Source organism: Micromys minutus (assembly GCF_963924665.1).
Source record: "Micromys minutus genome assembly, chromosome: 5".
Lineage (NCBI taxonomy): Eukaryota > Metazoa > Chordata > Mammalia > Rodentia > Muridae > Micromys > Micromys minutus.
In genome coordinates, this window is record NC_137974.1 from 1,339,200 (window position 1) to 1,365,685 (window position 26,486).

General features: G+C 41.2%; 1 pseudogene across 1 annotated transcript; it reads right to left on the bottom strand.

Moving 5' to 3' along the window:
• On the bottom strand, positions 1–26,211 carry LOC308420868 (nicotinamide phosphoribosyltransferase-like; annotated as a pseudogene). The gene is made up of 3 exons: positions 26,157–26,211; positions 2,105–2,990; positions 1–576 (listed from the first exon to the last, which is right to left on the bottom strand). The product of its transcript is annotated as a nicotinamide phosphoribosyltransferase-like (transcript).
• Between the last annotated feature and the right edge of the window lie 275 nt (positions 26,212–26,486).

Below are 26,486 nucleotides of genomic sequence, written 5' to 3' on the forward strand. Positions count from 1 at the left end.
CTAATGAGGAGCCACGGCCTGCTCGAGATCCAGCTGTGCATTTTTCTGACTTCATCAGATGAGTAGCTTTTTGTCACCTTCCAGTTCTTGAAAACCGTATGGAGATCATGGCCATATTTCTCAAGAGTAACAAAGTTCCTGGCTGGTGTCCTGTGGAAAGATAACCAGCTCTTTCTTGACCTTTTGTTGGGATCAGCAACTGGATCCTTAAAGACATTGACCCCCAAGGCCATTGGTGCCAACATAGCTGCATGTGAAGCAGCAATTCAAGAGTCTCTGATTAATGTCGGCAGCAAAGCGCCGCCAGAACCAAGGAGACATTCTCAATAGTCAACTTTTTTGTTTCATTCCCTCTACATTCTGCTATAAAGTATTGGTATCCACTCCATCTCCTTGAATGACTCTAAGATAAGGTGGCAGCAACTTTTAGCCTTTTGAGTTCTCAGTAACAGGAAACTTCTTGCCTAAAATATCTAAGACCTTTAACACAGTGGCCAGCGGATTTCCAGGATCTGATGATCGGTGGTGCCATTGATACTATAAGGTGTCTCAGATCTTCACCCATATTTTCTTTTTCTTTTCTTTTTTATTAGATAGTCTCTGTATTTACTTTTGAAATGTGATCCCTTCTGCCTACCCTGCTCCCATTCTTTCTCCTCCTCTACTTGTCTTCACGAAGGTGCACTAGCTCCCAATCACTTTCTCCACCTCAGTGCCTTGGGGTTCCCCTACACTGGGAAAATGTGTCCTCCCTGGACCAAAGGCCTCTTCTCACATTGATGACAGTCACTGCTATTCTCCACTGTGTATGCAACTGGAGCCATGGGAGTGCTCAATGGTTGGTGTTCTAGTCCACGGGAGCTGTGAAAGATTTGGTTGGTCGACAATGTTGTTCTTCCCATGAAGCCACAACCCCCTTCAGCTCTTTCATTCCCCAACCCCCAGCACTCTCACCAGGATCCCCATGCTCAGTCTGATGGTTAGCTGCAAACATGCTCAACTGCATGACCCTGGCAAAGCCCTTGAGGAGGCACCCCTATCTGGTTCCTGCCAGTAAGCACCTCACAGCATCAGCTATAGTGCTTAGGCCCGGTGGCTGCACAGGTAACCCCCCAGGTGAGGCAGCCCCTGAAAGATTCCCTCTTTAATCCCTGATTTTCCACTTGATCCTGTACCTTCTCCCATGGTGAGTGTTTTTTTCTCCCTTCTAAGAAGGACTGAGGCTTCCACATTTGGCCTTCCTGGGAATTGTTTCTTACACCAATGGCCTATGTTCTATGATCAAAAATCAGCAAATGGAACCTCATGAGATTGCAAAGTTTCTGTAAGGCTAAGGACACTATCAAGAAAACAAAATGGCAGCCAACAGATTGGGAAAGGATCTTTACCAACCCCACATCTGATAGACGGCTAATTTTCAGTATATACAAAAAACTCAAGAAATTAGACTCCAAAGAATCAAACAATCCTATTAAAAATGGGGTACAGAGGTAAACAAAGAATTCTCAACTGAGGAATACTGAATGGTGGAGAAGCACCTAAAGAAATGCTCAACATCCCTAGTCATCAGGGAAATGCAAATCAAAACAATCCTGAGATTCCACCTCACACCAGTCAGAATGGCTAAGATCAAAAACTCAGGTGACAGCAGATTCTGGTGAGGATGCGGAGAAAAAGGAACACTTCTCCACTGTTGGTGGGATTGTAAACTGGTACAACCACTCTAGAAATCAGTCTGGCGGTTCCTCAGAAAATTGGACATAGTACTACCTGAGGACCCAGTTATTTCACTTCTGGTCATATACCCCAAGGATGTTCCAACATATAATAAGGACACATGCTCCACCATGTTCATAGCAGCCTTATTTATAATAGCCAGAAGCTGGAAAGAACCCAGATGTTCTTCAACAGAGAAATGGATACAGAAAGGGTAGTGCATTTACACAATGGAGTACTACTCAGCTATCAGAAACAATGAGTTTACAAAATTCATAAGCAAATGGATGGAACTAGATACTATCATCCTGAGTGAGGTAACCCAGTCACAAAAGAACACACATGGTATGCACTCTCTGATAATTGGACACCACTCATATTGTCTCACATGCGTTGTAAATGTCATAGCTGTGGCTGACCATAGACATGGGCACTAATGAGAACTATGCTTCTGTGTATTTAAAAGCATCTTTTTCATGGTCTTTCCCACCACACTGTTATGGTACTGTGCTCTGCCCCTGGAGAAGAATAGCCTAAAACAGGATCTTTTGCCCCATAGTGTTCTTTAATTAGAGCAACCCCCCCCCCCATAGTATCTGTTCCTTTGAAGTTAAGCAAATGAGCAGATGCCCCTCTGCTGGTGATCTTGTGAAGAGACTCCTTTGTAAGCAAAGTCATGTAACTTGTATCCCAGACCATCTAAGTTACCAGACGTGCCTGACAAATATTTGGCCAGTATTTTCTTCTGCTCTCTTGAATGGGTAGCCACTGTAATTGGATTCCAGGACTGAGCAAGAATAGTCTCAAATGGTAAGCTGGCTCTCTTTTCCACTGTGAACAGCGTGTTCCCTCTGGAGATGACAGAGCCCTCAGTACCAGCCTTCACCTCACAATTAGGAGATGACCATCATATTTCTCATGAATACAGTTCCATCCTCTTTCATTAAAGACATCATCTTGGAGATGTTCTCTGTACACTTCTTTGGCCTCCTGGGTTTTCTCTTTGGTCACTACTTTGCCTTTTAGTTACTTATTAAGAATGTACTGCAACCCATAAAATACTGTTTCCTCATATTTCCCCTTACTTACTTTGGAGTTTTCCGTCTTATTTTCACGGTATTTAGAGTAGGAGTAAACTTTGCTTGTGTTGGGTGGGTATTGTTTATAGTCACTTCTTGGTATTTCACTTTCCTTTCCACAGAAATCATGTAGTGATCTTGAAGAGCCAGAGCACACTGGCCTCTGCAACCAGGGGTAAGGCACGTGAATGATCCCTAGGTGCAGGGGAGTTTGAAATACAGCCCCAGAGTGGGAGACAGCTCAATCAGATGCAGCTCTGGGGGCCAGGTTAATCCTTCATGCTGGGACCTCTAGCTGGGTGTGGGGCACACCACCAGGACCTCTCCCCAAGCTCCCCTGGGCAAGATCATACCTGCCGAGCCAGGGGCCGTTACCCAATCAATCCAATTGTCCTGTGGTCTCAACCCAGTCCACCCTGTCTGGGAGCCAAGGCAGCCGCGGCAAAAGTAGCTGCAGTGTGTGCCTAATGAACTATTTTTAATTGCTTGAACTACTAATTTTAGGTAATTAGTAGAGTTTATGAGATGACTGAAGAGCCAGAAACAAAGCAAGAGTCAGGAAACTATGGCCAGTGCTACATTTGGCACTCTTTAAAAAAAAATAAGAATTTGACATTTTCTAAATTGTAAATTGAATGTTTCAATCGCAAAGAAACAGGATGCTCTAATCCCCACACACACACACACACACACTTTTTGGTACGACTTTAGGAACATTCCTAAGGATTTTTAATTTTTATAAGTTCTTCAAGAGTTTCATACAATGTATTATATTCCTCCCTTTCCCCAATTTCTCCCAGATCCACCCTTTCCCTACCCATCCAACTTTGTGTCTTTTTCTTTCTTTCCAAAACCATCAAGATCCATTTGTGCTGCCCAAGAGGAGTTGTAGTCTTCCACTGCGTCATGATCCACTAAGTAGGGACTCCACTCTTACAAAAATCCTGTCTCTTCTGCGAGCTGCTGACAGTTGCTTGTAGCTTCAAGACTAGGGGTACGATTTTTGTGACTAACTCCTACCTCTACACATGCATAGCACTAACGCCATGAAAGTTTGGCAGTAGGGATGGTTTCCAGGCCAGCACCAGCTTAATTTTTCTATATTGTATAACTCAAACATGTGGTATCCCTAGCAACACAACCTTGCATCAAGGTCCCCAGGATAGCCAGTATCAACCAGAATAGCCTGTAATGTTTGCAGTTATACGAGACCTACCTGGTCTCCATTCCTACACATTGGTTAGCCTCTGGTGTCTCATACGGGCCCTGCTGCCCTGTTATAGGGTAAGTCTATTTTAGTGTGTGTGTGTGTGTGTGTGTGTGTGTGTGTGTGTGTGTGTGTGTGTGTGTGTTTGGAAGCTTTTACATTAGGTTTCCCAGATGTTTCAGTGTTATTCATCCTCCCCATTCTCTGTCTGCCTTCTGACCCCCTGCCCCAATTTAAACCTTCCTGTGGTGTTTCGAGATTGTTTGTGATTTTAATCAAAGTAGAGTGATATTTTAAAAAATATTTTGACTGACTTTTACTTACACAGTGTGGCACCACATGAGCAAGCGCAATAGCTGTAGCTGCTTTCTGAGTGCCTCTGACACAAGATCAGGTGACAACTGATCCAGCTGATTGTGAGAACAGTTATCTAGGGAGATGCTAATGGCTGCCATTCTTCAAGGAGCTCTTATAGTCTTAAAGGAACCACACATCACTGAGTTGAACAATACCATGCTTGTGATGTGGAAATCCACAAAGAGACTCTAAAAGGCCAGAGTGACAAAACAAAAAACAGACAGACAGACAGACAGACAGACAAATGGCCCCAGGAGAATCACTGCAGCTGGCTGTTCACTTCTGCCAAGTGTGCAGTACTCCCACAGCAAAGTCAGAGATTCAGGGACTGGGACTCCCACTTATACCGGCCAAGGAAAGATCTGAGTCAAAGTTACAGAAGTGCAGCATCTAGTAAATACTGGCACAGGTGTCTGTTGCCTTTGACTCACTGAGGACACCATAAGGAGAAGGGACCGGAACAGTCATCAGCCCAGCCTCCAGCTGTAACAGCAGTGGACAAATGCCTAAACTTGCCTTCTCAGCATCCCCTGAAAGAATCCAGAAAGCTCCCGAGTTTGTTAGGCAAATGAAAATCAGCCAGGAAGGAATTTGGAAAAAAGGCAAGAGCATTAATCAAGGGCAGTCCCAGACCAGTTACCACTGAAAGACTGGAAATTATGGTCAAGGAATGAGGACTCGATTCTAGTAACTGGAATTTCCAGATGCATGGGAGGCATGCACTTCAAAGGACTTCACAAACAGTAACTTTCAGCAAAGGCTCCAGGGCCGTGAGTTATACTTGCTGGCAGAGCCCTGAATCCTACCAACTCTATAGCATGAGACTTGGGACAGTAGGTCTAACCAAGGCCACCAGTAGCTACATCCAAGGACAGTGTGTTCTGAAGTAGCATGCATGCTCTTACTGTTCTGCAAGTGCCTTTGCAGAGGTCTCTCCTCGGTACAATTGTGTTGATTAAGGGAGTGCCACACCAATACCTCATATATGGTTCTCATCAGACCACAATTGCAGGGGGGTGGACTCGCTGCCTGTTACATGAACCTGTCATCAAGACTGAAGCTGAAAACGTTGAGTTATACAACGGTAAGATGGGCCTGTACATCCACTCAAGCAAGAAAATTCAACCTCAAACCAGCTCCCCAAGTTACACTAGGCTGGTGCTGATTTCCTGTCTGGCCATGTGTAAAGGGCACTCTGTGTTTCTGCACATCGACTCTTAAATGCAATGCCATTCAAATCTGTGGTTATCTCTATCACTATTATCCTATAGACTAAGAAACTTGTGTTCAATAAAGTGAAGTCATTTTTCCAAGGCTACATGATTAAGTATAGAAGAAGAATTTGAACTCAGGCTACCTGACTCCAAAGTCTTCAACTGCTCTAAGTTGTTGGACTTCCTGTAGTTACCCACCCAGTCTCCAATATGAAGACAGACAAAGATGGAATGATATAAAACAGCTATATTTACCTTCTGCTTAAAGATGATCTTCTTACAGTGAAACTCTACAAGATGTCTTTTTATTATTCTTGGTGATTCCATCTACATGTATAATGAACTTCGGCTACTTCCAGCCCCCTTACCTCCGCACACTCCAGCCTTTTCCCTGCTGAACTCCCTCAACTGCCTTTCTCCTCAACTGCCTTTGCAAACCCAGCATGAGAATTTAATGTAGCTAAAGTGGAAAACATAGGCTGTGAAGATGTGACCCTCGCAGGGGCCAGTTAAGGCTCTTAGTACATTCTGTACCAAAATGAAATCAGTCCATCTTCCTTCCAGAGCCAGCTCGGTGGGCTTGGGCTTCAGCTGCTCCCATTGTAAGGCACAGATAGAAGAGTATCAACTCTGATGAGAGGATGATGGGGCATCAAAAGAGTGAAGGCAAGCTGGATAGACACCACGTTCCCTGTAGGAGGCAAAGACACTTCAGAACCTTTCTAACCCAGAGAACGGTTTCCATCCTCTATTCCTGTATTCTAGGGAGGGTCATGGGAGTCCACTCCATTACCCAGAGCCAACCTTGCTCCAGCTTCCAGGAACAGGGGGCAGAGCTGTGGCAGACTTCTGTGTCAGCAGGAAGCCAGCTTACCACCCACACACTGTTATTGGAGCAGGCTAGAACTTGCTGTCTGGCTGGCACAGGGGCCAGACACACCTTGCCAGTAGCTGCAGGTGCTGTCTGCTGCTCTGGCACTGCTGAAAAAAAGAAAAGTGTGCAAGAAACTATACCAGAAACATATTTTCAGTTTAAGGCAGCACATGTAGCAATGTGTCTTGCTGTGGCGCTGTATGGGAGAGTCGGGATACGATACATTACAAGCTTACTTTAAACACAGAAAATATTGGTTGTTAAGGGAGGGCTTTCTCCTACTTATTCTTGGCTAATAGAATTCCTGTGAGAAATGCTGCCGTACATCTGAAATCCAGTGCTTTTGGAACTAGAGGCAGGAAGATAGAGAGTTCCAGGCCAGCCTGGGCTATATAGCAACTTAAGAGCAGCTTGGGCTACATGAAACCTTGTCTCAAGAAAAACAAAGAGAGAGCTAGAAAGAGATCATCCATCAAAAAGAGACACTCCACACTCACAGACACCGAATAAGTACAGAGTGAACAGAAGTGTTTTCAGTGAGTGTAAAGGTTATAAAAGGTCACTGGAGAAATTGAAAAGTTTTAGCTGTTAAGGAGCAGAAAGGCTAAAATCTGAGATCCATCTGCCCCTGGCTGGGCCTTTGCACTGAGCCCTGTGTATGCATGGAGAAGGGGAGGTTCGATGGCAGGAAACTATATGGAATGTACTTTGAGTCTTTTAATCGCCCTGGGATGACAAAACCTTATTACAAAACAACTACTTTAAAAGAACATGATTTATAAACACTGGCTTTCAGTGGAGAAGAAAGAGATGGAAAAACTTCTTCCAGTTCAGAAAAAAAAAAAAAAATGGGGGCCAGGTTGAACCAAAACTTCAACCATTCACAATTACTTTCCAGGAGTCATCTGCTTGAGCAGGAAGGCTTCTGCCACCAATGTGTCCTGAAGTGTCTGATGGGGTCCCATTTTGAACTTGAGGTTCTCCACCCACAGAGAAGCTAACAGTGCTTTACCCCAGTGCTGCCAAGGACCAGAGACACGTGCCTTCCAGGGGAGGTGCGCAAACTCTCTGTGGCAGAATCAGCCGTGCTTTCTGAGGAAAATAGATATCAGAGAGGGATTAGGAGGTGACTCACCAAGCTGCTCACAACCCACAAACAATGCTAAGCAGCTCATTAGCTAATAGGGACCAAAAAGACACCGTACATTAAATTATTCAGATCCCCAGCTTGCTAAGCACATAATGTTATCACATTAAAGAATAAGGGCATTTCTCCCCTGCCCTCAAGGTGCTTATTATCCAGTGGGAAATCTTAAGAAATATGCACAAGTTAGGGTAAGGAGATGTCTCTCTTGGTAAGCAGCTTGCTGCCCAGCAGGAAGACCCACATAAAAAACAAACAAATAAACAAGCAGGCATAGGAATGGGTTCTGGGAGGTAGAGACAGGGGTCCACAGGCTAGGATGACCTGCTTGCTCAGTGTGATTGGTGACATTCATCCCAGTGATAGGCCCTGCCTCATAACAACACCCACAAAGGGATGAAAGAAGTCTTGAGAATATATATATACACACACATATATACACACACACATACATATACATTATATACAGATACATATATATCCTCACACAGATATGTACAAACACACATACACAGAGGAATAAACAGTAAAAATCATGTTATTGGGACTGCTAACCACTGACCTCAGACATTCTAAGTCACATTAAGAGGACTGCTGACCTGTGACTTCACATGGCCATTCCTCCTCTTAAGGGTCATGCTCAACAGTGGAAAGATGAAGGTTCAAGCCTGGTGAGCAGGTGGATTTGGTCATTTATTCTGTGTGTTTCCTATTATTTAGAAACCAGAAAGGACTTGGTACAGAAATTTGTATTAAAAAAACATCTGTGGACTCACCAGGCATGGAAGCTGTCCTTTTTATTCCTGGGTAATGTGTCACCCTGTATTTTATTAAGTTCTTACATCAACTGCTGAGTTCTAATATATTAGGAAGCTTTGTTATTTTTTAAATCCTTCATTTCTGTCTATGTAGTAACAAAACTCCGTTTCAGTTTTACTTTTAGACATAATCAAGGTAATTTCACCAAAGGTTTCCTGGCTTTCGTGTGAATTAAAGCTAGCTCTTCTCTTTAGTAATGCTGGAAGGTGCCTGGTGGTTTTAATCAGACTTCAAAGGTCAAGGGTAGGCGAGGCCCTAAAATTACTATTACATCTAAAGTTATTTTACAGGCTTCCAAAGAACATGGGAAAATGAGTGCAGTTCTCAAAATGATATGCTGCCAAAAACTCACTTCTGAGTCCTTGGAAGCACAAGGTAATGGGAGGGGGACCAGACCATTTTTCACCTCACAGCCAGCATAAGACAAAAGAGCAACCTGGGCACTGCCAGGCAGTCGCCATGTGTGGTCTGCTACCCCCAGAAGGCATTCATCACTTTCTCCCACAAATAGACACCTTCTCTACTTTTTTATGACCCCTTCAAATCACAAGCATGTGGATTTAGGTTCTGCTATTTTTTTTAAACCCTCCCTGTTCTTAAACGTTTTTATTCTCTTGGTTGATAATTACCTAATGACTTCCTCTACCATATCAGACAGCATTTGGGCTCTTAAGATTGTAATAACTCCTTCTCTCTCTGAACTATGGTCCAGTTGTGAAAATTAAGAAATACCCAACCAACTACAATATGGTCGTTCTCCTAAGAGGACCCAGCCAAGTTCTCGAAATCAGTTTCTGATCTAGGGCGTGTGTCTAAACCCTAGGCATTTGGCAAGCCCTGAGGTGTTTTTGTGTCCACCAAAGTAAGAATAGTAGTTTATATACAAGGGATCCAATGAACAGACTTGTGGGAAGGAGAATTTCCCAACACAGAGGTCATGGAATACTGGTGGAAGAAACTTCTCTGCAGCATGATGTCTAGATTGAGGTCTCAAGTATGAAAAGGAATTACCCCAATCTAGGGAGTGAAAAGGTGAGCACTAGGTACAAAAAGAAATACCCCAGGAAAAAGCAGTCCTTAAAAACCTTCAAGCTGTTAGAAGAAGTGAATCAGTGGAAGAGTGCTTGCCTAGCATACACAAGACCCTGGGTTCAATCCCCAGTATTACAAAACTTTAAAAAATAATAATAATAATTCAATGAAGAAAAGATAAGATATGAGAAAAAGGAGAAAATAAAGAAAAAATTAAAAATAAAAATACTCTATCATGAAGAGAATCATTCAGTGTAGGTGGGGCTTGGGTACAGATGAGTAACAGGATGAGGGCCAGGCAGAAGACCAAGCTAAGGCTCAAGACATTATTGTGGATTTTGGAGAATATCTTGACGGCACTGACCCCTGACAGATTTCTCAGACGACACCCTCTTCCAGTCACTGTTACTCTGGCCACCTTTGAGGGAACTTACAAGTTCTAAAAACACACTTTTGGTAGAGAGTCTTTTTCCATCATCGCTCTAAATATTCCTTCTCTTTCCACCTTTGCAGACTATCTTTCCTTCCAATATGTCCACTTCCTGATATTACAGTTAGGCAATATCACAGTGATGAGCCACCATGTCATATTGCCCTAGATTATCTTCTGACTATGCCATCAAAGTAGCATTGTCTACGAATTGACTAAGGTAACGCCATCTTGTCCTGATTCCACTTTGTGCCTGTTTAGACAGTTCTCAGCCCTCTACCCCCACAATAGTCACATCTGCATTGGCAATGCATTCTGGATTTCCATGACCTGATGTGTTAACCAAAAAAATTAATGTTAATACAAACTTAAACGGAAATAACTAAAAAGGACATACATCAGAATTGTCACAAAATTCAACTAATTTTTTGACTAAACAAATGTTACAAGATTATTCTGATTCTCACCTGATGTGATTGTATTTTTTCTTTTAAGACACTGTACCCTGAGCTTTGGCACCAAAAGACTTTGAGGCATGAGCCTGCTCTTGGTCTCTGACCAAAATTAAAAGACTCATACTCTTAATTGACATAATTAGCATGCTGGTTTATGTCTTTCTCTCATTAATTTATTTCAACCTAGTTACTGCCTTGATTAAGAAACGTCCACTCAAGTTCTCATTCTCTGACACAATTGCTGTCGTGTGTCTGATCCCTCAGAGCCTAGCGTCTTTCTCAGTCCTTCTAACCATGGAATGGCACTTAGCATGCTGCTTGCTGAGAACATTGACTCTAGAGTACTATTTTTATCAAAGAAACACCAGGCATCAGCAGGACATAGGAGAGACTGTATGAGAACAAAGCTTCTTTGAGACTGTCCAACTTCACAGGTTCACAGCCACAACAGTTATCTGAGTATGTTAGTATCTGAGCAGTTCATCCTGATATTTTATGTGATCATATCAATGCAAGTTTGGTGGTCATGCATGTGTGTAAGCATGTACACATGTGTGTGTGTGTGTGTGTGTGTGTGTGTGAACCCAAAATCAGTGTCAGGTGTTTACTCAATGCTTTCTTTCAGCATTGAGGAAATGTTTCATGCTGGACCCAGAATGCACAGATTTGACTGTCCTGCTCCAGGGAGCTCCGGTCTCCAAGTCTTGAGTGCTGAGATTACAGGAATCCACCATGCTGTCCTGCTTTTCCATGGGTTTTGGAGATCCTAACTCTGGCCCCCATGCTTGTGATCTAACTGTTGTGAGCACTGTAAATGCACTGAGCCATCTCTCCAACCCTCATTGGGATTTTGAATTACATTTTCTTGGCACTGAGCCTCTTTTCATGTGCTTGTTGGCCATTTGGATGTCTTCTTTGGAGAAATTCCTACTCAGATGCTATACCTGTGGTTAAATAAATTATTCTTGGTTTTAGTAATCTAATGTTTTGGGTTTGGCTTTAGGGTGTGTGTGTGTGTGTGTGTGTGTGTGTGTGTGTGTGTGTGTGTGTGTGTGTGGCAAGTTGGTTTTGTTGATTTTTTTTTCTATTTTTCTGTTTTATTTCCTCTCAAGTCTTTATTATTTCTTTCATATGTTTGGTTTAGGTTTAGCTTGGTCTGCTTCTTAGCCTCCAAACAGAGAAGTTAGGTATTGGCTTGAGAACTTTCGTTTTTTAATAAGTATCTATACATATACATTTTTCCTAAGTGTTAGCTAACTGCATCTTACAAATATATTGTGCTGTGTTTTCATTTTAATTCATCTCAAAAAATTGTCTAATCCTCACACTGATATTTTGGGTTGGCCCATCAATTATTTTGGAGAGTGTTGGTTGATTTCCATGTGCTGGTGAATTTCCAAGTACCCATCTGTTGTATAGTAATGTCTTCTGCATTGAAGCAGTCCCTTCCTGGAGAGAAATTCATCAAAACTCAAAAAGTAAATGGAACTTCTGAGACTCAGTAAGAGAAACAACTCATATGTCTCAGGACATTCCTAAAATTTACAAAATTCGCAAGGTCTCTTCCCAAAGATTACAATAGCATTAACAATTGCTAAGGCAAGGGGAGAAGTGATCTCTCCTCCAGCCAAGCATGTCACCCATACCCTGTGAGTAAGCTCAGTAAACACATCCCTTAACCAAGTTGGACACTGGTAAAATTGTGACTTTGGTTCATTGCTGATGATGTATGGTGAACAGATTTGTTCATGTCTCCGAGCAACTTCTTTATGGAGTCCAAATTTAATTCCATTAGACACCTTCCATTGTAAGTACTTTTAAGTATCCAATCAAAACTACTCCTGAGCTTGGGACAATAACTCAGTGGTAGACAGTTGGCCTGACTTCTGTGAGGCCTTGGTTTGATCCCAAGGACCACAAACTGCTCTTTTTTGCAATTACAATCTAAAAGTAAAACCCAAAACTGAAAGCCTGAATTTAAATAAGCTTTAAAAATTAAGTTAAGCTCTAGAAAAAAGAAAGGGGTTTTGCCAATACCCTACAATCCCAACCCAAGGCTTCTTCCAGCAATTATTGGATAGCTACAAAGTGCCTTCAAATTTACACAAGGAACACCCAGTTTTTATAACTTACAAATACAAGCAAGAATGGAGAAAATTCAATATTTTTAGATCAAGAAATGGTGGAGAGAGGGAAGACGAACATGACTGGTTGATCCAACCTAGTTTCATGTGATTTTTAAATACCGAGACTTGCCCAGTTCCCTTTGCAGCTTTATGGAAATTGTGTTAGAAAATATTTTCCTGACATTCGGGCTGCGTTTTTCTTTTCTCAATTTCATCATGTCAGGAATAGCTGTGCCTCCCCACACCACCCCAAACATTTCCTGCAGCACCTGCTGATGCCTGTTTATCCCACCCCCACTCTCATTCTTTGTCCAACTAAAACATGTTTAGGCTTCTTAATCTATCCCCTTAAGCTATTATACTTCTGAATAAATTCTCTCTAAGTTATGCCGATGCCAGCAACTAATGGGCTCACCTTAATGTCACATACATCGCTTCCACATTTATACCACATACATCGCTTCTATATTTATGCTCCCTGGCATTATACTTGGAGTATGAAGCTCAAATAATACTTAACTTTTTAGAATCATAGACAATTACTTTCCATCACCAACCGCAGGTGGCTTTCAGTCTTGTTGCTTTCCAAGTGCTGAAGTTTGCGCCCACTGGGTATCTGTCATTTGGATTATATCCTCTCAGAAGCCAGAAATAAGCAAGTTCATTCCCTGGCACCCTCAGCATTCCTAACAGCTCATCTGGTGTGGCACAACTCTCTGCAGCTCAGGGATGCCAAGTCTGCAAGTGCACAAGCCCTTTCAGAGTCCTGCTGGGACGTCCTGGCTGTGTCTGAAAGGTTAGCTAACCTACACCCACACAGCCTCCTTAGTGCTTGAACAGATTCCCAAGCACAAGCTCTTATGTGCCCTTCAAACTCCACCTAAAAGTTTAAGGTGCTCTTTCTCCTCCCCGTCTCTTCTCCCCTACCCCTCTGTCCCCTCTAATACTTTCCCCACACATGCCAGAAGACTCTTTTCTGCTTCTCCGTTATACGTTTCCTGTTGTCCCTCCCCTATTTCCCCAACACTTTTTTTTGTGTTCCCTCTCCAGTTTCATATTCTGTCCTCACACTATACTCACACCCATTTGTATGCACTAATATACACTGAGGTTCACATATAACACAAAATGTGTGGGTTTTGTCTTTGTGAGTCTTACCTTGATTCATATGCTTGCAAGTTTTATTGTGTTGTGTATTTATTCAGTTTCATGACACATTAAACTTTTGGTCGACATCTAGGCTGATTCTGTTCCTTGCTGTTATGGGTAGTGTGAAACTAAGCGTGAATATGTATGCATTACCATGATAGCATGTGCAGTCCTTTGGCCAGACACTCAGAGGTGACTTGAGTCAGGCAGTAGTTCTAGCTTTAACAGTTTGAAGAACCCTTCAGAGTGACTTTCACAGTGGCTCCACTAGTTTCCACTTTCAATAGCAGTGACAGAGTGCTCCTCATTCCCAAGAGTGCTCCTCATTCCCAACAGATCTGCCGACATCTGGGTTTGTCTATTTCCTTAAAAACAGTCTTTAGGATGATATTCTCTAAAATTCTCAGTAGCTTTTAGATCCCTTCTTAGAAGTTCTTGGACCCTCTCAAGACTACACATAACTGAGAATTTTGAACTGTCTGACCTCAGTAACTCAGTCTATGAAAGACAGCTGAAATATCATTCAGTTGAATTCCGCTAGTTGGGAATGTAATGTTACCTGGACTGAAATTTATCTCTGTTCCGAGGATGGAGATTCCCTAAGCAAATAAATACCACATAAGTGAGGTGGTACATTTTTTCATATGTCTTAAAAATAGTTCTGCCTGAGAAAAGTATTGCACAATGTATTTAAATATATACTCTATGAAAATGTCTTATATATTCACTAAATTAGACTTGGTAACATATCTACATAAAGAATGTGTTAAGAATTAATCTAATTTTTATGGGACCAGAGAAGATTGTGTTGATTTTTCAAAGGAAATATAGATTCTACTTCACCTTTCTATAGCATTGGAAAATGATATGTGTCATTCATTTCAGCCCGAACCACAGAGGAAAAGCCAAGATCCCAGAATAGATCCGTTTCCTAACATAACAGTTTGAATGTGTCTCCCAACATTAATGTTTTGGAAAATCAATCCCCATTGAAACCACAATGGAAGAATAATGGCTGGGTCATAAGGCCACTGATCTCAGGGATAGACACGTGTCATCATTACAAAAACAATAGCTTATTATAAAAGCAAAACCTGACATCTGTTCTCTTGCCCGTTTCATCTGTCTGTCTTTTGCTATGGAACAACACAACAGGAAAGCCCTTACTAGATGCAGCTGACTTGATATTGGGCTTTTGCAAGGGCTTCTATACTGTGATAAAATAGAAACTTGTAGAAGAAAAAGTTTGTTTCAGCCTACAACTCTCAAGTCACACTCCATCACGGAGAGAGGTCAGGGAAGAAACTCAAGACAGGAACCGAAAGGCAGAAACTTAAACGGAGCCCATGGAGGCAGGACACTTGCTGGATTGATTCTATGGCCGGCTCAGTCTGCTTTCTTAGAGCACACAGACCACCATCCCGGGGATGGCACCACCCACAGTGGGCTAGGACTTTCTAATCAATCATCAGTCAAGAAAATATTCCATAGGTTTACCTATAAGCTAATCTGGTAGGGAAACTTTCTCAGTTGAGGTTTCTCTTTACAGATGCCCCTAGTCTATGTAAAAAATAAAACATGACAACAGGACACCTTCCTAGCCTCCAGTTCTACAGAAAAGGACAATCCTTTGGTATTTAAATATTATAGACTTAGAAAATCTGTTGTGGAAGAAAATGCAATATAAATAAATAAACAGATACAAATTAAATAATTTTAAGTCAATAGTACTACAAAACTCAAGCTTTCTTGGTGACCACTTGCAATCAGCGATCTCTGTCATTTTGCTTTATATTACACTATGAGGCTATTCCCTGAAGGTCTCCCAACAAGTCTCACAAGGCAGGATAAAGGATAACATGGTACAGACACTGGCTGAGATAGACCCAGAATCAACAGTGCATGACGAACAGGAAGCAGAGCCAGCAGCATGACATTATAGAATATGTGGGTCAAATAAAGTCAGATCCAATGTACATGGCTAGAAACAAACATTCTCCATTCTCCACTCAGTCTCTTTATTTAGCAGGTCCTAGAACAAAGAGCAAGGGAGAATTAGGGACTTGCACAAAAAGACTAGATTCAAGCCAAGACTAAAATGGACATCTCCTGTCCCCCAGTCCTGTGCCCTTTAGTTGTGTTCCAGCATTTGTGCCACTAGTAGAGCAGGTGATCTCCCAAATATACTCAAAGGTATATTTGTGTATACATAGGTAAACCTATGTCACTGACACAGATCTGTAAAGTTAAATAGAAAAAAAAAAACCTGTTCATATTTAATAAAAAAGAACCTAAACCTCATGCTTTACATAATGTTATTTGATTCTTCCTTGTGGCAGGGGTCACACTTAATTACCCTTTATGATCTCCTCCAAGAATGTTACTCTAAAACAGTCAATATGCTACCACATGGTTAAAATATGTAGAGAAACTTAACTCCCTTGATTTGTACAGTAGGTAGGCTAGCAGGCTGCTAAGGGAGAACACTACTCAAGAAGCCAAGTGTTTATATAAGTAGACAAAGCTGCCAGAGAACAGGGCTGTTCTGTCACATCTTGGGAAATCCAAAGGACCCAAGGAACAAAAAAACAAATATTGTTGTTCCCTAGCCAGAGTCTCATTTACGTTCTCTATCTGTACAAAATGGTAAGGAATGGGTTCCAAAAGAGAACAGCAGACCTAACTATAAAATTTCTCACAATCATGAAAAAGATGTTTTTTTTTCTCTTTTTCCTAAACTGTAAAGTTTCTTATATTTTCTAGATCCTTGACAAGATATGGGCACTTCGATTGGTATTAAGGATCAATAACTCAAGTTAGGTACCAATGTAGTGAACTCCAGGAAAAATTGGAAGATACTTTCTCAGCACCATCACTCCCTCCCAAATTTTTCCTTTTACCAGACTTCTACAACTGCCCAAAGGACCTCATGTCTCTCTGGAAGGATGGCAAAACCAACCATGCCATGTGTCCCCTTACTCTGGCCTCTTTCACTCATAAACAACATTGCTAACCATGATTATCTCTTCACAAGGAATGTGACCTTGTAATATAGAATTTCAGGTAGTTATTTTAAATAAGCCACACACAATAAAACCCATTTGCCACCCTTGCATGAAAGTATTGTTGAGATCCAAAATCTGAATATTGGCCAAAGCGAAGAAAAAGAATTTTTAATCTTAAAAGATTGCAATAGCCCAATGGACCTAAAAAATAATCCATTAGAGTTTCTCATTTGATAGGTCTGGGGTGGAGCACAAGAATTTGATGAACAAGTGACACTTTGAAAGCCACTGCAGTAACCTACATGCTGGGGATTTAATCTCACTTTTGCTCATTGAATGCTCTCTCCTAAGACCTCTGAGTTCTAAACGAGTATTTCAGATATCTCTGTTTTCCTGGACCCACAGTAGTACTTGATACTTGTCTTCTGTTTTCTTTCCTATTAATGAGAAACGCAATGTAAGAGATAAAAATTTATTTGATTCACAATTTCAGATTATGATCACTCATTGTGGGAAAGTCAAGAAGTTAGAAATTTAAAGAAACAAGTCACATCACATCCACAGTCACAAAAAGAAAGCAGAGCCCTCACCAGACATTGGACGAGGGTGTCTCACCCATCCCCGCAACACCCAGAGGAGGCCCGTAACCCAGGAACTATAACACACCCAGGATCACAGGTGAAAAGACACAACATCTGTCCCAATACCTGGAGTAACTGGGTCCCCCAGGATCTAAAAACTTAGGGACCCCTCACCAGCCTGTGAAGCAGGTTCTTTCTGGTCTGAACTTGAGCCCTGACCAGACTTTGGGTGCTGGTACCACACCCAATCTGACAACACCCAGAGGAAGCTCATCACTCATGTGCTCTAACATTCCCAGGATCACAGGAAGACAGGATCACAGGAACACGGGTGTATTAGCAGTCCCAGAATCACAGGCACACAGAGAAAGCTCAACTCCCAGGAGATCGAACACACCTGGGAACATTGGGGCTCTGACACACTTGATCAAGGACATCAGGAGCTTGGTCACACTGGGACTTCAGTATCTCAGAGGCAGCTTGACTCCCAGGAGCTCTGACACACTCAGAATCACAGGATCACAGAAACACAGGATCACAAAAACACCTGAATTCTGAGGAGTTCTGAAACAATCAGGATCTCAAGAAGGACAGGCTTCAGTCAGAGACAGCTAGGGCAGGTATTTAGAGACAACCAGATAAGGAGAGGCAAGCCCAAGAACATAAGAAATAGAAAACAAGGCTACTTGGTATCATCAGAACCCAGTTCTCCCACTATAGTAGTCCTGGATATCTAATCACACCTGAAAAGCAAGATTTAGATTTAAAATCATATCTCAAGATTCTGATAGAGGACTTCAGGAAGAAAATGAATAATTCCCTTAAAGAAATACAAGATAACACTACCAAACAGAAGAAGGAATTGAACAAAACCATTCAGGATCTAACACTGGAAATAGAAACAATAAAGAAATGACAAAGGAGACAGCCCTAAAGATATAAAACCTAAGAAAGAGATCAAGATTCATAGATGCAAATATCACCAACAGAATATAAGAGATAAAAGAGATAATCTCAGGTGCAAAATATACAATAGAAATCATTGATACCGAAGTCAAAGAAAATGCAAAAAGCTCATAACCTCAAAGATTCAGGAAATCCAGGACACAATGAAAAGACCAAACCTAAGAATAACAGGTATAGAAGAAAATGAAGATTCCCAACTTAAAAGGCCAGTAAATACCTTAAACAAAATTATAGAAGAAAACTTTCCTAACCTAAAGAAAGAGATACCCATAAACATACAAGAAGTCTACAGAACTCCAAAGAGACTGGACCAGAAAAGAAATGCTTCCCATCAAATAATAGTCAAAACACCAAATGCATAAAACAAAGGAAAAATATTAAAAAGCAGTAAGGGAAAAGGTCAAGTAACATATAAAGGCAGACCTATGAGAACTACACCAGACTTGTCAACAGAGACCATAAAATCTAGACGGTCTTAGACAGATAACACTCAGGCCCTAAGAGAACACAAATGCCAGCCCAAGCAAAACTCTCAATTACCATAGATGGAGAAACCAAGATATTCCAGGACAAAAACAAATTTACACAATATCTTTCCACAAATCCAGCCCTACAAAATATAATAAATGGAAATCTCCAACAAAGGGATACAAATTAAAAAGGAAGAAGTCAACATATTACTATTTGCAGATGATATGATAGTATAGTTAAATGACCCCAAAAATTCTTGCCAAAAGCAATCTACAGATTCAATGCAATTCCCATCAAAATTCCAACACAATTCTTCACAGAGTTAAAAAGATCAATTTGCAAATTCATTTAGAATAACAAAAAACCCAGGATAGCAAAAAATCTTCTCAACAAGAAAAGAACTGCTGGGGGAATCACCAACCCCAACCTCAACCTATACTACAGAGCAATAGTGATTAAACAGTGTATGGCATTGGTACAGAGACAGGCAGGTATATTGGTGGAATAGAATTGAAGACCCAGAAATGAACCCACACATCTATAGTCACTAAATCTTTGACAAAGGAGCTAAAACCATCTAGTGGAAAAAAGACAGCATTTTCAACAAATGGTGCTGATTCAACTGGCAGTCAGCATGCAGAAAAATATAAATTGACCCTTTCTTATCTCCTTGTGCAAAGCTTATGTCCAAGTGAATCAAGGACCTCCACATAAAACCAAGTACACTGAAACTATTAGAAGAGAAAGTGGGGAAGAGGTTAGAACACATAGGCATAGGGGAAATTTTCCTAAACAGAACACCAATGGCTTATGCTCTAAAACCAAGAATGGACAAATGCAAATCGTAAAATTGCAAAGCTTCTGTAAGGCAAAGGACATTGTCAATAGGATAAAATGCAACCAACAGATTAGGAAAATATCTTTACCAATCCTACGTCTGATAGAGGGCTAATAGCCAATATTTTAAAAGAACTCAAAAAGTTAGACTCCAGAGAGTCAAATTACTATTAAAATGTAGTACAGAGCTAGATAAAAAAAATTCTCAACTAAAGAATATCGAATTGCTGGGAAGCACCTAAAGAAATGTCCAACATCCCTAGTCATCAGAGAAATGCAAATCAAAGCAACCCTGACATTCCACCTCACACCAGTCAGAATGGCTAAGATCAAAAACTCAGGTGACAGCAGATGCTGCTGAGGATGTGGAGAAAGAGTCCCAATGCTGGTAGGACTGTAAGCTGGTACAACCACTCTGGAAATCAGTCTGGCGGTTCCTCAGAAAATTGGACATAATACTACCTGAAGACCCAGCTATTCCACTCCTAGTCATATACCCAAAAGATGCTCTAATATACAGCAAGGACATAAGCTTCACTATGTTTGTAGCAGCCTTGTTTGTAATAACCAGGAGCTGGAAAGAACCCAGATGTCCGTAACCAGAGGAATGGATACAGAAATTATGGCACATTTACACAATGGAGTACTATTCAACTCTTCACTTTATGAAATTCTTAGGCAAATGGATGGAACTAGAATATATCATCCTGAGTGAGGTAACCTGATCTCAAAAGAATACACATGGTGTGCACTCACTGCTAAGTGGGTATTAGCCCTAAAGCTTCGATTACCCAAGATACAATCCACAGACCACATGAAGCTCAAGAAGTTGAAAGACCAAAGAGTAGGTACTTCAGTCCTTTGTAAAAGAGGAAACAGATTTTCATAGGAAGAAATACAGAGACAAAGTTTGGAGCAGAGACTGTAGGAAAGACCATCCAGAGACTGCCCCACCTGAGGAGCCAGCCCATATACAGTTACAAAACCCAGACAATATTGTGGGTACCAAAAAGTGCATGCTGACAGGTGCCTGATATTGCTCTATTGAAAGGCTCTGCCAGAGCCTGACAAATAGAGAGTTGGATGATCTCAACCAACCATTGGATTGAGAATAGGGTCCCTAATGGAGGAATTAGTAAAAGGACTGAAGTAGCCGAAGAACAATAATATTAACCGACCAGATCCACCAGAGTTCCCAGGGACTAAACCACCAACCAAAGAGCACACACGGAGAGACCCACGGTTCCAGCAGCATATGTAGCAGAGGATGGCCTTATTAGGCATCAATGAGAGGAGAGGTCCCTGGTCCTGTGAAGGCTCAATACCCCAGTGTAAGGGCAGGGAGATGGGAGGAAGTGGGTGGGTAAGGGACACTCTCATAGAGGCAGGGGGATAAGTGATGGGAGAGGGGGATTCCAGAGGAGAAAATGAGAAAGGGGATAACCTTTGAAATGTAAGTAAAAAAAATATTCAAAAGAGAGAGATAAAAGAGAAGAGAGCGATAAGTTCTTATACTCATGCTAGTTTCCAATTCATTTTTCCTACTTCTGTACAGATTAGAATCCCCTTTGTGGAGAATGATGCCACCCACAATGGGTGAATCTTCATATATTAAGTAAATAATAAATACAATATTCCACAGATGCCCTTCAGTCAATCTTATTCAAGTAATCCTTCTCAGTAACCATAACACCATTCAGTTCTTATACTCATTTCTGGCTTAGTGTTAAAGTGCCCAGAGTATATTTCTAAGCATAATGTGGATAATTATCTCACCTTTTTGTGCCCATAGAAACACTGGATCTGTCCATTGCTCTTCTCCCATTCTAAGCATACTTTATTTCTATGAGCCTGAAACTATAATGATTCCAAATTCATTTATCTTAGTTCTTCAACCCCTACATTATTTTTCCTTACTTTTTCATCTTCATATTCTACAATTTGTGATGCTTGATTCCCAACTTCCATTCATCATGATCTTCAAGACAGTAGACCCTGCTTCACCCATCTTGTCTCAGCTCATTCTCCCAAATGAAATGTATAGTAACAGCTGTGCTCCTTACAGTTTCTGCTTTCAAACTTCTGGGTTCCATTCATAAGCTTTTTACCCGGTAAGGCCTCCATGTATACCCCTGTTCAAATCTTCTACAGCTACCAATGTCCAACTACATCTGTGAATGAACTCTTCTCATATTATTCCAATTAGATAAGAACCCCTTTCCCTCTCTCCTTAGCTTTTCTGTTAATGACTCTGTATAACTCCCATACTAATATCCTTTTCCCACAAAGCACAGATAAGTTTCCCTAGCAGCAAGACATATTTTGATGATGAGCTTTTTTCCTATTAACAGAACAATCAAGACTGAAGTTGTTATATAAGTATTACTCCGAATGTACGTCTTCCAGAGTAACTCATAATTTACTGGAGAATAGTAACATGTTTTGCTTGGTTTAGGAGTTACCCAGAAATCTTTGATAATTGATCATAGTTTTGTGTCAATTTAACTCAATCTAGAGTCATATGAGAAGAGGAAACCTCAATTTAAAAAAAAAAAAAAAAAGGTCCTCACCAGCTTGAACAAGAATATGGGTCATGACCTAAGAGTTGTACGCTCCTCAGGTTGCTTTGTTCATGGAATTTTATCACAGCAATAGAAACCCCCAATTGAGACAAAAATTGGTACTATAAATGGTGTATTGCTGTGATAGGCCTGACTATGTTGTTTTGGGAGAGGACTGAAGATGTTTGGAACTTTGGGTTACAAAAAACCATTGACTGTTCAGAGTTTAATGGGATTTTGCAGGAAGTTGGATGAATGCAGAGGCAGTATAGATGATGGAGAACTGATTGTGTGCTTTCAAAGGGAAGCAAATACTCTATTGAGACCATTCATGTGCTAGTTTGCATTAAGAATTTGTGAATCTGGTCAGCTAGAGCTGAATAAGTCTTGTAGTTAACAAAGGACCAGAATGACCAACATGAAACCTAAACTTCTGGGACAAGGAACCTTAGCATCTGGGGCTGAAAAACAAGCTGTGGTGAAAAAGGGAGCAATATCGTCCAGACAAAATCATCTGGGAAGTGTTTCTTCGGAGTCAATACACAAAGGCTGGTTGGTAGAAGTGGCCAGTATTATACCTGGTCATGCTGACAGATGAGTTTTTATAGAAGAGTTGGAAATACCAGTGTCACGGACTACCACCAAGGATAGCAACAGCCATGGAATGGAGCTGATCTGAGTTTATGTGTTGCTGTGGATGGAAGAGCTGGAGAGGTGAAGAAAGTGTCTAAGGCCATTGGAGACAAGAGAGTTGTAAGTGGGTCCCAGACCTCAAACATGGAACTTTTTACACTGCTGACTTTTGGGTCTGATTGTGATTGTGCCCTGTTTCTTCCCTCTTGAAGTAAGAAAGTATAGAGCCTATTCTTTTTTAATTTCCTTTCTTTTTTTTTTTACAGGAGCCCACAGTTAAGAACTCTAAAACTTTAGAAACACTATGAAATTTTACAGAGATTTTGGAACTTCAAATAAACTTCAGATACTTTAGAGAAATTTGGGAAATTTTAGGGAAATTTTTAAAAAGGATTTTGGGTGTTTTCAAATATTTGAATTTTTAAAGACTCGGGGACTATTAATAATGGAATATTTTACATTATGATATTAAGATTAACATGTCATCTTGGGTACAAATGAGAAAGGGAAGGCTGTGGTTGGATAGTGGTGTGTCTGTGTGTCAGGTTGAAAATGTCAATTGTTATGGTTAGTTTCACCCCAGCTTCATAAGCTAGAGTAATGTAGGAAAAGAGACCTTTAGTTGAGAAAACGTGGAACAATTTCTTATTATTTTTTGTTAAAAATGATTTTTTTATAAAATATATTCTGATCACAGTTTTTCCTCCTTTGTCTCCTGTCAGAATCCTGTCAGAAACATCCCCCACCCTTCCTACTTCATCTCCTTTTTCTTCATCTCTTTAGGAAGTAAATAGGCAAAAACATTAAAGTTAAAATTAAAATTAAAAAGATATTATGACTAAATGAACGGCTCTGGAGGCAAAGGAAGAACACAAGAGACACAGGCACATTGAGAAGCACACACACCATTTTCTTGCTTGACAATTTGGTGTCTAAGTCCCAGATCACCATGGGCAGTGTCCCCTCTGCTGGTGATCCTGGACACTACAAGAAGGCAATCTAAGGAAGATGTAAGCAGTGTCCCTCCATAGTTTCTGCTTCAGTTTCTGCCTCCACATTCCTCCCTTGAGTTTCTACCATGCCTTTTCTCTGTGAAGGAGTGTGATCTGAGGGTGGAAAGGTGAAATAAGCCCTTTCTTCCCCAAGTTGCTTTTTTGTCATGGTTTTTTTTATCACATGAATAGAAACTTTAATGAGACAATAATACCCTAGTAAGTTTTCCATTAGCAATAACTGTTTCTAATGCTCTAAAAAGAAAGCAACTTTCCAGGGTCAAAAAGGTACAATATTTGAGATTTGATCGGCATACTCAGAATCCAAGCCAGTTGTCTCCCCAGCACAGATAGATTCCTATCTATCAGCAGCCTTGGTCCTGCCCAGACATAAGACTTGACACTGGACCTATTGATGCTATCAAGTCTGTGTTGAGAAGCCACCTATGGGCCCTGTGGGATTACTGCCTTCTCCTGCACAGACCGTCCTGGAAGTACCAATTCTTTATGTCTTCTCTACCCTCCCAGGCTCCTTGCTTGCATCTCTGAGCCACCTTCTTGGCAGGGTACCTCTACCTCACTGCTTTATCACCATGCACCTCTCTAAAGGAACCAAACCTTGTCACCACTCTTCCTGGTCTCAAGACAGGTTCTCTTTGATGATGGTGTGATCTTCATAGATGGTTCTGTTTCAGGTCTTGTGCAACGGTTCTCAGAACTCATTGAATAAGATGACTTAAAACAGTCCTGACGATACACCATTGTGAAAGTCCACACATCCTCCAAGATCTGCTGCTGTGTGGGATAGAGGAAATCCTTTCTTGCTTACTCCTGCCTTTCTTACTCTTCCAATGGCTTCTACAAGTTTGAGCTTCAGATATCACAAACCTGTTATTTTTAGTCTAGTCTAGCAGACTCAGTAATTAAATCACAGCTCATGAAGTTCTCCAGAATTTTCTCCTGTTCAGACAGATTCTTATCCTTTTGTCTACTGTCCTCCCAATGGTCTTCAGAATAACTGGAAAGAGAGAGAGAGAGACAGAGACAGAGACAGAGAGATTGGGAGATAAGAACTGAATGGTCCATACAACTTCTACAGTTTATCTGGCCAATCTACCTAACCCTGCACTTACCCCGTATAGTCAAAGTTTCTACTCCTAACCCACCTTCAGAAAACAAATTACTTAACATACACCCCCCAGATAAAAACTCTTTCATTCGTGGTTCTCACTAAATTAACAGGCTAGCTTTAATGCTCACACTAAACTAGGTGAGTACAGTTGGCTTCTATTTAGCTATTCCCCAGACTTTGACTATAAATCTTCAATTGACCTTTCAACCCATGCCACTTCCATGTAAGTCATCCATGACTTCCGGCCATCCTACATACTTTGTACTGACAAATGTTTAATTTTCAAATGGAGATGTGGGATGACTTAATAGGTAATTTTTCATAGTAGTATTTTTGTTAAGTGTTTTGTCTAAGTTAGAAACCAAAGTAAAATCCACAGAGTATAAAAAAGTGTTGTTTTTTTTGAGGGGGGGAGGGAGGAAGGGAGAGAGGGAAGGAGAGGGAGGGAGAGAGGGAGGGAGGGAGGGAGGGAGGGAGAGAGGGAGAGAGAGATAGAGAGAGAGAGAGAGAGAGAGAGAGAGAGAGAGAGAGAGAGAGAGAGAGAGAGAAATTCTTGTCTACATCATCCTTCTACAATGCATCTGAATAATAGCTGGACTATAAATAGAAGATGCAAGAATGACTAATTCTGTTCTGATTCCATCTCTTCAATGACATAGGAAATCCCTCTGTCCAAACACATTAAGCTAAATCCCAACAGCTGGACTTTAAGAATTTTATCTAGGACATCAACATCAAGCAACTAAGAGAGCCAACCTTGAAGATGTACAAATATCTCCCAAAGGATCTCAGCTTTTCTAACTATCAACTCAGGGGATCTGGGAATTAAAAGAAACGGTGAAATATAACCTTGGTTTAAAAGGATATTCCCTTGCAGTCATCTACCCATAAAATATCAGGGAAGCTGACTCCCAATTCCATAATCCTGGGGAAACCTCCCTGCTTTTTGAGACTGGGAGAATATCGGCATCACTTACTGCAAGATCCTTTCTTATAGAAATGTCATGATCCTTCAGGAGCGTCAGCTCGGCTAAGCCCTCAGCCACATAGAGTCACTGGGAGAAGAATGAATGAAAGGCTGAATTGGATTTTCTATGAAGCCCACAGTTAAGGGTTTTTCCTTAGGTATGTCCCTTTCTGTCGGTTGTTTTGTGCTCTCTATGAGAGGAAACGAGTTGAGAAGGCTGATCCAGTCACTTCCAAATCTCACTTCCAGTTTCCATCTCATTAAAGACATGACTTAACTTTAATGTGTGTGACATAAACAGAATCATAAAAGGGAAAAATTAGAAACAGTCTGGACGAGTTGGTGTCCAGAACAGGCAAACGCCACAGCTGATCTGCTCTTGGCACTGTAGCTCTTTTCTATTGTTTACTTCGAAGAGAAACTCTCCGCTGCCCAGCTGCTGGTTCCTCGCCCTCCATTACCATCGTTGGGAATTCCAATTTCACAAAGTTATTACAATGCAGCCGCAAATCATCCATCTTGTCAAGTCCATCTTCAAGACTGGAGATAAAGCTGGAGCTGTGCGGCTGCACACATCTGGAGAAGGTTCGTTACTTGTAATTGCGAGCCTCTCTGTTAATGCACCCATGAGAAAGGGGCTGACAGGCTGCATATTTCTGCAAACTGTTCCCAGAAAGAACCAATTTCCTGACTTCCATGTGCTGTCAATAATGGAGGCATGAGACACAGCAGTGCTTAT